A 19,182-nucleotide genomic window follows, 5' to 3' on the forward strand; every position below is an offset into this window, starting at 1 on the left:
AGCAGACAATGAATGAATGAATAGAGTACAAAGGAAAATGTCATAATGAAGCCTCCATATATCAATATTGCTGCACCTCCATAAATTTTGAAAGTAATAACAATCTCCTAAATAAAAACATTCTCATGTTTTCATTTCATGTCAAATGTGTTCCATGGCGGGACAAATGTGAATGTCAGCAGTCTCAAACCCACAATGATGCTTAATAATTTAGGCTGATCAAATCAGCAAAAGAAAACCAAGTGTAAATACACCGATCAGCCATAACATTAAAATCACCTCCCTGTTTCTACACTTACTAGAGCACTTTGTAGTTCTACAATTACTGACTGTAGTTCATCTGTTTCTCTACATACTTTTTTAGCCTGCTTTCGCCCTGTTCTTCAATGGTCAGGACCCCCACAGGACCCCCACAGAGCAGGTATTATTTAGGTGGTGGATCACTCTCAGCACTGCAGTGACAATGACATGGTGGTGGTGTGTTAGTGTGTGTTGTGCTGGTATGAGTGGATCAGACACAGCAGCGCTGCTGGAGTTTTTAAATAGCATGTCCACTTACTGTCCACTCTATTAGACACTCCTACCTAGTTGGTCCACCTTGTAGATGTAAAGTCAGAGACGATCGCTCATCTATTGCTGCTGTTTGAGTTGGTCAAAAAACTCCATCAGCATTGCTGTGTCTTATCCACTCATACCAGTACAACACACACTAACACACCACTGTCAGTGTCACTGCAGTGCTGAGAATGATCCACCACCCAAATAATACCTGCTCTGTGGTAGTCCTGTGGGGCTCCTGACCATTGAAAAACAGCATGAAGAGGGCTAACAAAGCATGCACAGAAACAGATGGACTCCAGTCAGTAATTGCAGAACTACAAAGTGCACCTAAATTGTCAGTGGAGCTTATAAAAAAAGAAACAGTGAGTGTAGAATGTAGTGATTTTAATGTTATGGCTGATAAGTGTATTTTCTTTCTTTATTAAAAACAGCAATAGTACTAAAGTACTGCAGCTTTAAGTACATGACTTTTTGAAGTAATTGAATAGAAATTGTACTTAACCACAGCACATTCAGTATGCAAGTTGATTACATGTTATCTATGCTTACACCTGCTTACGCTCAGAAATAAAACAGGTTGGCTTTATACCACTCCCTTTTACATTCCTCATGGGAAAGAATTAAAAAGCCACAGCTGTGTGTGTGAGGTATTTTTGTGTATGTGTAGGTGTGCATGGGACCATGGCTTTGCCCTAAAAGGCAAAACGTGTGGGGTAGGCCATGCAGAAACATGGAGAGTGAGAGAGATGGGGAAGGAAGGGAGTGTCTGAGCTTTGGGACTGTGTAGCCTTCAGAACAATGGAAACACTCCTGAAATCATTAAATCCAGTGGAAAAAAAGGATTGAAAAAAAAAGAAAAGGAGCTTCGTCGCACATCAACTAAACAGGTTTTTTACAGCAGATATATAATTATAGAACGCTTACAATGCGGACAGCAGAAAGAAAAAACACGCAGGCAAGCATTTCCAATAAAAATACAACAATAGAGCTTTGTGTCTTCTGTCTGTGTACTAAGTTATGTTTTGTAAAGCTGATTTTGTGACGGACAGAAATCAAGTATCGGGGAAAGATACAGTTTTCCACTGTTCATTAAAATCACATAAAAATTATGTATTGGAAAGAAAACAAAGAGCTGTTTTAGCTGTTTTCTATTGTCTACTGTACATCAAAATGCTGTAACTTGGATTCACATATCAAATTCAAATTTTCATCTGTTTTTTGTGCAAATTCTCATTTATAATACCTAACAATTAATGCTTTTAGTTAACCATAGTTTTCCAAGTTGCCATATTTCATTTTTATTGTGGATTCATAAACACTAACCTTAACCTGCACTGTGTATATTGTATTGTTTGCACTTCTGTTTTGCACCATGGTCCTGGAGGAACATTGCTTTATTATAATATGTACAGTGGTACCTTGAAACTCAACGTCAGTTGGTTCTGGGAGTGGCGTTGAGTTTAAAAGGCGTTGAGTTTTAAGGTATTTTTTCTCATAAGGATGTTTGGGAAACGGGAAACCTGTTAATGTGTTCCATAGTCCCATGGAACTGTATATATTTTAGGCTCATGCAAAATAATGGGGTTGTTTTTGACACTTATACACTGATACGTTTATACGCTGCTTTTTAACAATAAGCAATAAGCTCTCTCAAAAAAGCTGATTCTCACTTTTCAGAACCCTGAACTATAACACAAGTTTAAAAGTGAAACAGTGAGGAAAATCCAGATAAACATAGATACATGTGGAGCTTTCAAACTGGATTTAACTGTTATTCCACACAAATGCAGAATAATCTCATATGCGCATTTTGATGATCTTTAACTGCACCGCTGAACAAAACAACTGGTTATTGTTAATTTGAAATTAAATCTTTTTTTTTTTTTGAGTTTTTTTTTATATATATTTTTGTTTATCCCCTTTTTTCTCCCGACTTTTAGCGCATCCAATTGTCCGATTGCGTCATGCTTCCTCTTCACTAATGCCAGCCCCGGCTCTGATTTGAGGAGAACGAAGCTAACCCACGCCCCCTCCGACACGTGGGCAGGATGCCGTATGCATCATTTTACCTACACTAGACGAGCTCAGTCACGGATCAGCTCTGTGTATGGAGAGACACACCCTGATCCGCACTCTTTTCCACACCTCTGTGCAGGCGCCATCAACCAGCCAGCAGAGGTCATAGTTATGAGTTATGAGAGAGTCCCTATCTGGCTTAATCCCGCCCTTATATGAACAACAGGCCAATCGTTGTTCATGAGACTCGATATGATGAGAAACGATATGATGTATTTGAGATCGCAGCTCTGGTGTCAGCGTGTGTTTTTACCGCTGCGCCACCTGAGCGGCGGAAATGTTGAGTTTAAGGGTACAAATTTCTCGACGAAGGGCACTGAGTCTCAAAGATTTTGAGTTTAGGGGATGTTGAGTTACAAGGTACCACTGTACTGGTGCATAGCTGAAATGACAATAAAGCCTCTTGAACATGAACTGAGGCAAGATGTGTCTGCAGTTCTTCAGTTTTTACAGATATGTTAAAACGTCTTGGATGAGATGTTGATAAACCATTTGGAGAATATTCAATCATGCTTGCTACTCCGAGATAGATTGTTACAAATATCAATAGAGCTGTTACAAATTATCTCCATGTGGGCATAATGGCTTTTACTGTGGTTCCGTGAAGACCTGTAGAATTTGCAATGGCTCATTTTTGGTTAATAAAAAAAAAATTTGAATTTTACTTGAGATTGTGAAAACTTAGGAAACTTTATGTTTGCTTAGCACTGATGGCAAGAGTTAAGTAAGATATGTAGTTTACAGTGCTGGCTAAATTGACTTAAATTGGATAAACTGTTGGTTAAGTAACTTAAGTAAGCAACTCACAAGGGTATTGGAAGTTCAGTGCTTAAGGTACTGAACTAGTAATCAGAAGATTGATGGTTTATGCCCCACCTTTGCCAGGTTGCCCTTTTGCCATTTAACCCTCAATTGCTTGGATTGTGCTTGGTCACAATTATGTCGCTTTGGATAAAAAGCATCTGCTAAATGCTTTAAATCTAAGTAAATGCTTAGAGTTGAATGCCTTTGTTACTGTAAATCAATTAGACCTGGTTAAATCTCATTAAAAATAGGTAAACTGGCTGATAAGAACTTTACTCTACGAAAAATGAAACACACCATGTTTACTTGTAACAAATTCCATTTATATAACAGGTAATATGTGTTAATCTTTAGTACTGTTCATTAGGAAGATTATTTATATATTAATCATTTATATATTATCATTTGTATTTATATATTAATGCTTATTATTCACTTCAGCAATCATTATTTAACATAATTTTAAGTCATTATTGCATTAAAAAAGAACAAACCTTGTCAATAATAATAATATTAATAATAAGTTGTATTTATAATACGCCTTTCTTATAGCCAAGGTCACTTTACATGCATCTCATATTACATATCAAATAAAAAAAGACATGAAAGGAAATAGTAAGAAATGAGCACAAAGCAGATTTCCTAAAGCTAAAACAGTTGACAGGAGGCTTTACCCCCTCCTATCACCCGAAATCCTCCCATTCCCATCCCCCACTGACTGGGATTTTGGGACGTGTGGCATTAGGCCCCCTGCTCATCCAGTGCCATGTGTGCAGTGAGCATCTCGGAGGCCCTGAAAATCTCCTCCTGGCCTTAGATACCCCAGGGATTTAGCGTGGCCTTGTAATTTCCTTGTTGATCATTCCTCTGCTGCTTTATCATTTGCATCGATTTACATGGAAATGCAAATGTGGTGGGACAGCATGTTGCCAGATATTGTGTTTAAAAGGGTTTTTTTCTTTTTGTCCTAAATAAAATTGCTAGAGCATCCTATATACAGTAAGTTGTTAATCTTAACAAAGGAATATCATGATATAGCATTAAAAGTATACAGTGCACCCCTCACTAAGATCCTACATTTTAATAACATGGTCTGGATGCAAAATAGTAGCAGTAAACTGTTCTCATATTTTCCGCATAATAAAGCTTGTCATAATACAAATGTCTGTATAATAAACAGACAAATTTAGGATTTGGATCTTCATAATATAAACAAATTACAGATTTAAAAAGTGGATTATGTAATAATCTGTGCTTCTCATGGAGCAGACGTTAACATGAGACACTGATCTGCCAAATGCAAACCCATTGCCAGCTTGACTGCTTTATTGTCACTCAATATCTAGCTCTCAAATCATCCAGCATGTCTAACATGATAGCCTAAGGACATTAACACAGTCTTCCATGATTGTTTTCAAGGCAAATGATCTGTCATGTTTTGTATAACTACCCAAAGGAACATATTCACACATGCCTTATTAAAAATAAGTCTTTGGCATTTAGCAAGAATGATTTTAATTGAGTCAATGAAACTCAAAAAGTCCAATTGTCTGTTGATCCATTTGACTCTTCTGCTTGAGAGGGTCTGGTTTGTGAAGGTCAGCCCTTTTTTGTTCTAGGCAATCTTACAATTGGCTAGGGCGAGTAGCCCTATGGCCAGTAAGAGCTTAAAGTGGACACAATTTGGCAAGGTTCTCTGCTTCTTTAGGAAGGTTTTCCACTAAATTAAAAAACACGACTTTAGCCAAAATTGCATTAGTAAGGTTATGCACTAATGTTGAGTGATTTGGACTGGCTCGTCATTGCTGCTCCAGTCCATCTCAAAGATGTTAAGTAAATTTAAGGTCAGAAATCTGTGCTGGTCAGCCAAGATACTTCACACCAAATTCTAAACTTCATTAATATAAAAACCTTGCTTTATGTAACACTAAAGCAAACTGAAATTTACACACAATGGGGCGGCATGGGGGCATGGTTATAGCACTGTTGCCTCACAGTGTGAAGATCCTGGATTCAATTCCCAAGTGGAGCACTCTGGGTCTATTCTGTGTGGTGTGCATGTTCTCCCCATGTCTATGTGGGTTTCTTTGAGAACCCTGGTTTTCTCCCACAGTCCAAAGACATGTAATTTTTTTTTTTTTTGCATTTTTCCCAATTTTCCTCTGAATCTAATTGTATCCAGTTACCCGATTGAATAACGCTTCCTCTCTACTGATGCTGATCCCCACTTCTGATTGAGGAGAGCGAGACTGACACACGCCTACTCCGACACGTGCGCTCTGACACATGCGCAGTAAAAAGCCCTCTCCCGAAAGTGCGCAGACTGCACCTGCACGTGGCGAGTTCATATGTGGATCAGCTTTGTGTAAGGAGCATTATTCCTGTGCAGGCGCAATCAATCAGCCAGCAGAGATTAAAATTGCATCAGTTATGAGGTTCCTATCGGGCTCCCACCCTGTATGAACAACAGGCAATCGTTGTTCATGTAGCCGTCCAGCCTGCCGGATGACAGAGCTGAGTTTCGAACTGACAGCTCTGGTGTGCAAGCGTATTTTACTGCTGCACCACCTGAGTGGCTCCTCTTGATGATGTTTGACATTAAACTTGAACTAATGAATCATGTGTAACCTGTAACCACCTATCTTGTAATGAATGTAACTAAAGTGTAAAACATGATGTTAAAGACTTTTGACTACTTACCCATAAATACAAACATAAATGTATGTACATTATTTTTAAAATGTTGCATTATTTTATCATTTCCATACAAAGTATAGTTACATTTTTTTTTTACAGAAACCATTGGATGTAAGAATCAAGAATCAGGCTGGATCTGATGTATTTTATAAATAAATGATTCAAGCCTGTGAATAGGAACGTGATCGAAAATAATCTAACTGGTCTGTTCTTTGTCCTGACAAAGCTACTGGCTGACAACTGTAAACAACCGTATACTGAAAACTTAAACAACTGTATACTGCCATCTAGTGGACAATTTCTCACATTGCCTAATGTTAAAAAACAAAACAAAACCCTGTCTCTGACTGGAGTATTTTACTGCCCTATCTTTTTGGCAGTAAAGTATGTGATCTACAACTGTGTTAATTGAGTTATTAAATTCTAAATGAGGTCTAGACATTGACGACGTTGTTTTAGTGGAGCATAAAGGCTTTTATCTGGAGGGAAAGGCTCTTAATTGGATTAGTATTGTCAATACACAAAAAGGTATTCAGGGCCCCATTACAACTTGATACACTGAGCCCTTAAACCCCAATTTTTGTTTCCCCTTGTCTACTTAAGACTCTTGAGTTCATATCCACCCTCTTTTTACAGCATTCCTAACAATAGTCTAGGCGTTACAATGCAAGGTCAAACCATGAAACGATACACAGTAGTACCTTGAAACTTGACGTTCCCTAAACTCGGAATCTTTGAAACTCGACACCCTTTGTTGGTAAATTTGTACCCTTAAACTTGCTGTTTCCATTAAACTTGATGTGTGTGTTACTGTCGTTTTGTTCAGCGCTTGGTTTGAACGGTGCATTAAAACGTGATCAAATTGTGAATATGAGATGAATCTGCATTTGTGTGGAATAACTGTCAGATTCACTCTAAAAAAATCCACATGTATCTGTGTTTAACTGGATTTTTCTCCTTTCACTTTGTATTGTGCACTGTCACACTCTGTAGGAAATAACAGCACAGTCAGCGCAAAAGCAATTTTGCCGCTTCTCATGTGAATGCGCCTTTACTGAACGGAACACGGTGTAGGAAATAACAGCACAGTCAGCGCAAAAGCAATTTTGCCGCTTCTCATGTGAACGCGCCTTTACTGAAAGGAACACGGTCTCCACAATTGAGAAGCATAAGGAAACAATAAAGAAGTGAAGATATAACTTTTTAACTGTTTTTAATTGTATTTCAGTGTTTTTTTTTTTATATTATATGTGTGTTATTTTCGGTGTATAAGTGTCAAAAACCACAACAACATTATTTTACATTTGCCTAAAATATATGCAGTTCAATACATCTTTATGGGAAAAAAAAATACCTCGCAACTCAACACCTTTTAAAACTTGATCCTGGTCCCAGAACCAATTGATGTCGAGTTTCAAGGTACCACTGTACATAGTGCTGAAAAGGTAATCACTTCCTCACTGCCTTTGTTATTGCATTTATTTAAGAAATGTAGTTATTCAACATCTATCACCCTTCTTAATGCCACTATTAACTTCATAACTTGTTGCATCATCTTCAGCACTCTTGACAGCAGAATGTAACTAAAAGCTTCATATACAGGTCTTTAGATCTTTTACAGTGTAAATTTTAGTCTTTTTGCTTTGAATCAAACACTGTTGGTCATAATGGCATATTTCTAGTCTCGTAGCATCTGTAATTGGTTCAAGTCAGTTAAAATGCAATAAACAAACACACAATGGCTTTTGACTACTTACCTATAAATACAAACTTAAATGTATGAACATTAGTTTTAAATGTTGCAACATTTCATCATTTCCATACAAGGTATAGTTACAGTTTTTTTACAGAAACCATTGGATGTAAACAAAATTCAGGCCAGAGCTTTTTGAATAATGGATAATGGCTGGATAACGGCATATTTCTAGTCTCATAGCAATTGTAATTGGTTCAAGTCAGACTAGGACCCTGTCAAATTTTATTTCTAGCCATTTAGATGTAAAAGAATCTCCGTACTGTTGCATAATTCAATAATGCCCACAGTTTAAGCTCATGGACAGATGACCACACAAGTTGCCCTGATCCTGATTCAGCAAAGCCCCCCCCAAGCAATACAACTTGTAGGTTTAACGGTCACTTTAATGTGATGACTAAGTTTGATGTTTCACCACTCACTCTGTATATATTAAAGAATGCAGATGGGAAAACAAAACAATTAATTTGGTAATAAAACAAACAAACAAAAAAACCTGTGATATAAATAGAGGGGGGCGCTAGGGGTCTATTTTAAAATTACACCTATTTTAAAACGTTCATAATTATGCTTAATTTACAAACAGACCATAATAAGCTGTTGTTATATTAAAATTCAATTTCTAGATCAAAATGAAAGGAAAATAGTGGTAAAACAGACAATGAATGAATGAAATCCACTCAGGACCCCAACATTCCAGAGTCCAGACCTGAAAAGAACATGTGACTGAAGCACACACACACACACACACACACACACACACACACACACACACACACACACACACACACACAACACACAAAAACACACACACATCCCGATGATCCATGAACAGAGCTTCCTAGTGTTATCAGCCAGCATGAAGCACCAGCACATCAACCTCTTCAAGTACAGTTGATTATAAGTTCATATATGCTTGTAAGGGACATGTACAGTGTATCACAAAAGTGAGTACACCCCTCACATTTCTGCAAATATTTCATTATATCTTTTCATGGGACAACACTATAGACATGAAACTTGGATATAACTTAGAGTAGTCAGTGTACAGCTTGTATAGCAGTGTAGATTTACTGTCTTCTGAAAATAACTCAACACACAGCCATTAATGTCTAAATAGCTGGCAACATAAGTGAGTACACCCCACAGTGAACATGTCCAAATTGTGCCCAAAGTGTCAATATTTTGTGTGACCACCATTATTATCCAGCACTGCCTTAACCCTCCTGGGCATGGAATTCACCAGAGCTGCACAGGTTGCTACTGGAATCCTCTTCCACTCCTCCATGATGACATCACGGAGCTGGTGGATGTTAGACACCTTGAACTCCTCCACTTTCCACTTGAGGATGTGCCACAGGTGCTCAATTGGGTTTAGTCCATCACCTTTACCTTCAGCTTCCTCAGCAAGGCAGTTGTCATCTTGGAGGTTGTGTTTGGGGTCGTTATCCTGTTGAAAAACTGCCATGAGGCCCAGTTTTCAAAGGGAGGGGATCATGCTCTGTTTCGGAATGTCACAGTACATGTTGGAATTCATGTTTCCCTCAATGAACTTCAGCTACCCAGTGCCAGCAACACTCATGCAGCCCAAGACCATGATGCTACCACCACCATGCTTGACTGTAGGCAAGATACAGTTGTCTTGGTACTTCTCACCAGGGCGCCGCCACACATGCTGGACACCATCTGAGCCAAACAAGTTTATCTTGGTCTCGTCAGACCACAGGGCATTCCAGTAATCCATGTTCTTGGACTGCTTGTTTTCAGCAAACTGTTTGCTGGCTTTCTTGTGCGTCAGCTTCCTTCTGGGATGACGACCATGCAGACTGAGTTGATGCAGTGTGCGGCGTGTGGTCTGAGCACTGACAGGCTGACCTCCCACGTCTTCAACCTCTGCAGCAATGCTGGCAGCACTCATGTGTCTATTTTTTAAAGCCAACCTCTGGATATGACGCCGAACACGTGGACTCAACTTCTTTGGTCGACTCTGGCGAAGCCTGTTCCGAGTGGAACCTGTCCTGGAAAACCGCTGTATGACCTTGGCCACCGTGCTGTAGCTCAGTTTCAGGGTGTTAGCAATCTTCTTATAGCCCAGGCCATCTTTGTGGAGAGCAACAATTCTATTTCTCACATCCTCGGAGAGTTCTTTGCCATGAGGTGCCATGTTGAATATCCAGTGGCCAGTATGAGAGAATTGTACCCAAAACACCAAATTTAACAGCCCTGCTCCCCATTTACACCTGGGACCTTGACACATGACACCAGGGAGGGACAACGACACATTTGGGCACAATTTGGACATGTTCGCTGTGGGGTGTACTCACTTATGTTGCCAGCTATTTAGACATTAATGGCTGTGTGTTGAGTTATTTTCAGAAGACAGTAAATCTACACTGCTATACAAGCTGTACACTGACTACTCTAAGTTATATCCAAGTTTCATGTCTATAGTGTTGTCCCATGAAAAGATATAATGAAATATTTGCAGAAATGTGAGGGGTGTACTCACTTTTGTGATACACTGTATATCATGACAGTCTTAGGATTTCAATGTTTTTACGTTTTTATGTGACATTATTAGACACACAATTCTTTGTCCAGAAAGAAATTTAAAAAGTAATAAAATCAAGTTATTCTATTCAAGTTAAACTATACAAAGTTAAGGCAACAAATTGGATATTTGTATCCTGACAATGATCCAAATAACCAACAATTAGGGGAACTGTATGTATATTTTTGACCCATCAAAACTTAAAAAAAAAGAATTTAAATAAAGTGGGCAGCACGGTGGTGCAGTGGGTTGCCATATCACCTCATAGCACAAAGGGCCTGGGTTCGATTCCCTTGCCAGGTGGCCAAAGTTCTGTGTGGAGTTTGCATGTTCTCCACGTGTCCATGTGTGTTTCCTCTGGTTGCTCTGGTTTCTTCTCAAAAGTCCAAAGGCGTGCAGTCAGACGATACAAAAAAGTATGTGTGTGTGTGTGTAAATGTCTGTGTGTCTGCCCTGTGATGGACTGCCATGTCCTGGGTGTTCCTAACTTTCTACAAACAATCAGACCCACCGTGAGCCACAGCAGGATAAAGGCGTGATTGAAAAAGGACACTGCATAAATGAATTAAATAAAGTACTATTTGTAAAGTCATATGGTCATAGAAATAGGAAAAGGGCAGACATGATAGAAATCCCTACTATTGTAACATACGAGGGATCTTCAAAAAGTTTCTGCACTTTTATATTTTCATTGGAACTGGTGAGTAGTAATTGGTCGTGTCTGAGTGATTGAGAGAGAACCTTAGCGCCATCTGATTTCCACCTTTTTGGACCACTCAAGAAAGCTTTAGGGGAAGAAGATGTATGTGATGATGATGTGAAAGCAGCGGTGCATCAGTGGCTACACACTCAACCAAAAACATTTTTCACTGGTGGCATAAAAAAGGTAATTCTATTATTTTAATGCCAGTGAAAAAAATTGTTGGAGGATGGCAAGTCAGACATTAACTGCCTGACTAGTTTACTTTTAAAAGCCTGATCAGTCCCAGTGAGAAGCTCAGAGTTTGCACACACATAGTTATTTTGCTCACATGTACTTATTTTCTTAAGTTCATCCAGTAGTTATAACTCAGCCACGTCCTGGAATCCAACACACATCTACTTTCTTATCCAAAATACCCAGACGTTCCCTTGTTCCTGCAGCTTTTTGCTACAAGACACACCCAAGACTTTACTAATCATAAGAAAGAACAAAGGGAGGGTGTAGCTATATAAACTGAAGCTAATAAGTGAAATTGCAAGCAGGTGTGTAATGAAGACTGACAGATCCAAGGAGGAGCTGGCAAATCCACAGACAAAGTCAGACTGGCAAAATCCAGAATGGAATTTCACATAATGGATTAAAAGTTGCTTTAGAACCAACATTCAGAGTACTTAAAGAAAAAAAAACCCCCACTGTATTTACTTACAAATCTGGATTATATTCTTAAAAAGTGTTGGCACAAATCATTTTACTGGTATAATTCTGTTATACAAAGAACATATTTTGTGTTTTTTTTATTTATCTGTGACTGAAAAAAATTATTTATTTATTTATAAAAATAGGAGTATGTTTTAGATGTTTCTTGTTGGATGTTTTGCTGTTTTTTTTATGCTGAAAGTTTCAAAATCAATTCAATTTTATTTAAATATGCATATCTGGAAAGCTGTAGTTTACATACAGACACAATGTATAGTTTTATAATTTAATATGTTATGGTGCAAAAGTTGTCATGAAAAATAACAATAACAGTATAAGTTTTTACAGATATGTGGCATTTAGTAACCGAGTATTTCTCAGGCTTTTCAACAATATGTCAATTGGGTCTCACCACTGACATGGTGGTGGTGTGTTAGTGTGTGTTGTGCTGGTATGAGTGGATCAGACACAGCAGCGCTGATGGAGTTTTTAAACATCGTGTCCACTCACTGTCCACTCTATTAGACACTCCTACCTAGCTGGTCCACCTTGAAAATGTAAAGTCAGAGACGATCGCTCATCTATTGCTGCTGTTTGAGTTGGTCATCTTCTAGACCTTCATCAGTGGTCACCTGATGCTGCCCACGGGGCGCTGTTGGCTGGATATATTTTTGGTTGGTGGACTATTCTCAGACCAGCAGTGACAGTGAGGTGTTTAAAAACTCCATCAGGATTGCTGTGTCTTATTCACTCATACCAGCACAACACACACTAACACACCACCAAGTCAAGTCAAGTCAACTTTATTTATATAGCGCTTTTTACAATAGACATTGTCTCAAAGCAACTAACATGTCAGTGTCACTGCAGTGCTGAAAATGATCCAACACCCAAATAATACCTACTCTGTAGTGATCCTGGGAGAGTCCTGACCATTGAAGAACAGCATGAAAGGGGGCTAACAAAGCATACAGAGAAACAGATGGACTACAGTCAGTAATTGTAGAACTACAAAGTGCTTCTATATGGTAAGTGGAGCTGATAAAATGGACAGTGAGTGTAGAAACAAGGAGGTGGTTTTAATGTTATGGCTGATCACATATACACATGAAAGCTGGGGTCAGAGAACAGGGTCAGACATTGTACAGCGACCTGGAGACGAGAGGGTTAAGGAAATCGAGTCCTCAAGCAAATGTCTGAAAACAAACAACATTAGAGTTTTGGCCTGGCCTCATTACTGAATGGAATCCTTTCGAGATGTTGTGGCAGATGCTTAAAAAGCCCTGCGATGTGGATAAATGTACGCACATTTGCAAATAACAACAGAAACAACAACAGTGATTGTTATTATTTGATTAGTAATTATTTGAATGCATATTCATTTTTCAATTTGCTATATAAAAAAAAGAAACAAAATAAACAAAAAAAGTCTTAAGAACTACAATAGAAAGTTTAACTCCATAGTTATGACATAGGATGTCCAAGAAGCTTAGGGTCAGGTGTCCATATACATTAGCTTTTTTTCCCCCCTATTTTTTCCCTCAGTCTAGTCGTGTCCAATTACCCTGATTCTATACTGATTCGACCCGTCACTGCTGACTGAGGACACCTCTCAACTGACATGCGCCCCCTCCGGCACGTACAGTCAGTACAGACGGCATTTTTCAACTGCACGAGTCGAGTTCATACCTTTGACGGGCACTGTGTACGGAGGGCCACACCCACATCAGCACTATTCCTCAGCCCTGTGCAGGCGCCATCAGTCAGCCAGCAGGGGCCACAGTTGCACCAGTTATGAGGACCTATGATCCGACTTTCTTACCCTCTAACCCTGAACAACAGCCAATCGTTGTTCATGCAGCCGCCCAGCCTAGTTGGAAAGGCAGAGCTGAGATTCGATAGGATGCATTCGAAACCCCAACTTTGGTGCGCTACCGTACTTTACCGCTGCGACACCTGAGCGGCACCCATATACATTATCATATAGTATATTAATACTACTAAGTTTGTATGTCCTTGAAGTCTACATTAAAGGAAATGTTTTCTTCTGCTTGTATCTGGAGAAATGAACTGTATAATATTACACACTGCTTGTATAGGAATTCCAGTATTTCTGGCCTAGCAATTACAGACAACTTCACACAGAGCAAATAGAGGATCTTTTTTTTTCCTTTTCTTCCTTTTTTTTTTTTTTTTTTTTTTTTTTTTTTACAAACAGGCATATTTTTAACTTTAATTAGGGGCCTGGAGGCAAATCTGTCACGTTCCATTCTTCCTGTTTTGCACCAGGCATGAGCACTGAAATGGTCACTTAAATAGGTCTTGGAAAATGTTTACAGTGACTAGACATTTCCAAGCACGTGTTACATTACTATATTTTTTTAGACATACCATAATATTTAGCTTGGAAAGACTGCAAAGTGTATTGCTGTGCACCAGATATGGAGCACATCACTTGATTTGTCTTTAGGCCTGTAGAAACATAAACACCACTGTACAATATAACCAAAAGCCTTAGATGCCTAATAAAAAAAGTACTCTATTAATAAATGTGCTAAAATGTATGCAATTACAATAAATCTGACATAAGAAAAAGGCATAATAGCACCATGCATAGTGTCATGATATACTCTAGAGACCCTGCTTTAAATCTTTCCTTTGTACTTGTCTGTGAGAAGTTGAGCATTTTTTCTGCACTCCAGTTTCCTTTCCACCTTTCAAAATCATGCCAAGGGAGAACTACACCTAGGTGTGTGTAAGTAAATAAAGGAATGAGTGTGTAGTATCCTGCAATGGATTAGAACCAGCTGGAAAATACAATCATATTATTAAACACATTTGTTGTACAGCTGTAATAATAATGTCCTTAAATGACATATCTTTATCTCTGTACAGTGTGAATAAATAGTTTTGCATGCTCTCCCCCTTTTTGTTGTGTGGGTTTCCACCAGGTGCTTTGGTTTTCTCCCTCCTTTCAAAAGCATGCAAAGCAAAGACGGGCTCATTTAAATTGCCAGTAGGTGTGAGTGCAAAGCATAGACTGGCTACTTTATATTGACCATTTTGTGTGGGTTTCCTCTGGATGCTCTGGTTTCTCATGCATTATAGCTTAAGTATAAAACTTGTATATTTTAAATGTTTTAAAGTGTGTAATGTCTTGCAATTGCCTTTGTGTTTCTACGTAACTTGAGACTCATTCCAAGCTTAAGTAGGATGAAGCTATAGGTGAAAATAAATAAATGACTTAACTGCCACTTATTTTCAAATCACAAATTTGACATTAAACATGCTTTAATATATAATGTATATATTTACAGTTCTTTTACATAATTTAATTGAAAGTGATATCATGCTATAACCTAATGACTCACAAATGGGGTTGCTTGAGATGATTCACTTGACCATACATTTTTTTTTATATTAATGCACACTTAGCAATAAATAGACTGGAAAAATATCCTACACGCAGGAAATCAGCTTGTGGTGGAATAAAAAAAAATGAGGCCCCTAAAATTGGGGTACTGCATTTAAATGTTATTATTATTATTATTATCAATATTATAATATTGTACCCACAGGCCCTGGTGTTGTAGTGTGTTGTTGTTATTATGCAGACACTTATTTGTATACTGTGAATTATAGTGTGTACTATTACTTTTGATCTATATTACTAGCTACTGAGGACATAATTTTCTTCGGGATTAATTAAAGTATCTGTCTGTCTGTCTCTATTATTATTATTAAGTAGATTTTTTCTCATTTAAAAATACACAAAATAAAACTTTAATTTACACAAATCTGCACTTAGCATAAGTGTAGTTCGTAGTAACGTGTGCATGATAGACTACATTTGTAAAACAGTACAAAAGCTAACATAATATTGAAGGATAATCCACTTTAATTAAGCAAGCTATGATTTTTTTTTTTTTATCAGAGTCACAAATCACAGATGTTTACATTATGTCACCCATATTAAAAAGAAAATGGAAATGTTCCTAATTGCAGCATGCTGTCTGCAATTATTACAAAAAGACTTGGTGGGAATTCTAGAATGAATAAAATAAGGCTGAAACTTAAAGTGATTTATTTAGGATTTAAGTGGACTTTGTATTGGGAAATGCAGGTAGTGGATTAGGTGATTAGGCTGCTGTTGGCAGTGTCTATGCTAATATTGCCACTTATGAAGACTTGGAAAAATTAAGTCTAGGTAGATTATTTCTGTAAAATAAACGTGCACAAACACACACAATTATACTTCTCTTGTTGGGTATTTTTGTTGTTTAATATATGTATTAATTTCTCTTGTCCAATAAACAGTGGAAATAAGGCCGGAATACACTAGTAATACACAGTCCATAATACTCATTTTCTCATTTGCACACAGGTTCACTGCTGTCTGGCAGATTATGTCTGTTAAGCACATGGACAAAAGCAGAGCTTGGGATTGTTTATTAAAGTGCCAAAATGAGTGTTATTTTTTACACAATAACAATGTTATTATTATACATGATATCTACCACAGGTTAGTAAGTATAAAATGACACCAAAGTTAATAATGTAAATAACAAAGACTATAATTATTTCTAGAAAATGATCATAACCAGTCAGTACATTGTTAAATTAGTGCTATATGGATGGTGAATTGAGTAAAAGTTATTTAATAAACATAGCAACATAACTGAATATGCTGCAGTTGCGTGCCTTATGTTAGTCTTTTATAACGTAGTTTAAAAAACCTGACATTATTATTATTATTATTTTGCTAACATATTTTTTAACATGTAGGAACTTTGAGGAATTAAGAGGTGTTAAACGATTCATTATTTATTCACTTTCACTGATTTATCTTGGTGTAGGTTATAGTGAGTATGGTGCCACCTGGAAAGAAAAGACACTAGGCAGGAAAATGCTTTAAATTAATTGCAGGGCACCAAACACTGTAAAGCAATTTGAAGTAGTCACCCCATGTCTTTTTTTAGAAGGCAAGAGGAAACTGGAGTACCGAAAGGAAACCCATGCAGACATAAGGACAACATGTCTAATATACCTTAACAGATGGCATTGATTGAACCAGGTCTTCAGGCCTGATATCCCTGTGCAGCACTCACTCTACTTGTTGCAGCAGAATGTCACCCAGGTGCCAGGTTAAAAATGCACTTAATGATTCTAAACTAGTGCCTTCTTCTCTATAACTCATCATTTACTTTTTGCTACTTCCTTCTTTCTTGTGGCTGTGTAATGCCATCCTTCCCTTTTCTTGTGTTTCCACAGATATTTTCCAATTCTCTTACTCAACTCTTACACATATTTCCCTCTCACACTGTCCATTCTCACACATTCCTTAGAATCCATTGAAGCACTGGACCACTGTTGTAGTCAAGCTCATCATCTTCACCATTATCAGCATTATTCCATTCACAGCTGATGCCGGAGCCATAACTGAAGAAAAAGAGGATAAAGGCCAAGATTCACCAAACAAACTGTCACCATTAAAGAACTGAAGGTGAGAAATCAACCAACTGGGTTTTTAAACAATCCAAGTATTTTTTTAAAGATTTGAAGGTTCAGTAAATGAGCATGCAGTGTAGACATGTGCAGACAATGCATTATTTCTGTATTACAGTCTTAGCAGAATCCATGAGTAGACACATTCTGCCAGAACTAACAACTTACTTACTTTCATTTATTTTAACACACTGATTGATCATTTGCAGTCAGTGGTGGGAACAGTATATAAACTGTAGCTGCATGTCAGATTAGAAAAGCTGTAAGTTTGAACAAACCCCATTTCTGAAAACGTTAAGACCTTTTGTAAAACGTAATAAAAGTAGAATCTTTAATTTGTTAACTGAAAAAAGTAGAAAGAAAAAAAAAATCAATGTTTTCATTAATCAGCTTTTTTAATATTTTTATTTTGTATATTTGATGGCTATTATGGTTCAAATGTTATAGATTTTACCAACTATATTCATAAAGAAAACAAAATGAGCACTTTTAATTTAACAATTTTCACAATTACTGTTTATTTGCGAACAGTTATATATCAGAAAAAATAAAACATACAATTGACAGATACAAATGATACAGTATACATTAAAATAAGTTGTGCATTAAAAAAATCATATCAAATATTGTTGGCTAACGCTTATCTTTAAATGTGGTCTGTTAAACACTAAAATTAGATTTGTTGTTCTAGTATATATGTTGTAAATATAACAAACTACTGTATTTGTATGTTGACTGATCTAATCTAAATATTACATCAATCTAATACAAAGTACATTAATGCTGCTTTATTACTGTTAATGGTGTGTGCTACCAGTATCATTTAATTGCAGTATCTTTTTTCCAGTGTCTAAAGATTTCTTCAGGTCATTAGCTGTTATTCTGCTTGAGAGGTCACATTTTGCTCTTGGTGCGATCTTAGCAAGATACCAACTTACAGATCTAGTTAGAACAGTAGTGAACTTTATTATTTATTTTATTTCATTTTTTTTCTTTTTTTATCAACTGTATAATCCTGGTCGGAGTCAGGAATACCGTGGACTGGTGCCAATCCATTGCAATCATCATGTCTGTGTAGATGCCGGTCTGTTGATAGCACTGCTGAGATTCTAACCCGGATCTCAGCCTAGCCACTGTCAAAATTATTCTTATATCTTTTCCAGCCAGGTCTGTTGATGTGTAATCAATGTCTTTAATAAAGACGTTGTTAATAAAATGTATCTGTCTATTATTATTACTAGGAAATAGGCCTAACTGTTATTTTCATCCCAAACATTTTACCTTATATAAATAAGTCTACCTAACCACAGTCTAAGGTAAAATTTGTACCATCCTTGCTGTTGATTTTCTATGATTCAGACTTCACACATTTAATGCAAAATGACCACTTACTTGCTGAATTTAACATATTGGTCAAACAAAATAAGAAAATGTATTTCATATTTATTTTTATTTTTTGAACAATATTTTAATCAACAAATAAATAGAAATTCTGCCTAAATATGTGTGGGGTTTCAGAACCTTTGCATATGACTGCATATACCTAATTACAACCCTAAAAAATAAAAGGGTATGAAGTTTAGCTGAGATCCTATTTGTAGGATCACAATCCCCCATGTGAATTCCATAGCCCGTGTCAGTCCTGGGCTAAAGAATATTGCTCTTTGAGACCAAACTGTGTTAAATCCATAAGGGGGGATTATCTCTACTCAGAGAATTCCTCCTTTAATTCGCACTGTGTTTCCAGACTTTTGGCGTTTAGCATGTTTAATCCTATTTTCCCCACTACACTGACGTATTTTTCATGGCTTTGATTTTCTGGTTGGTGTGAGTGGA

The sequence above is a fragment of the Trichomycterus rosablanca genome, chromosome 6 (assembly GCF_030014385.1).
Source record: "Trichomycterus rosablanca isolate fTriRos1 chromosome 6, fTriRos1.hap1, whole genome shotgun sequence".
In the NCBI taxonomy this organism is placed as follows: Eukaryota; Metazoa; Chordata; class Actinopteri; order Siluriformes; family Trichomycteridae; genus Trichomycterus; species Trichomycterus rosablanca.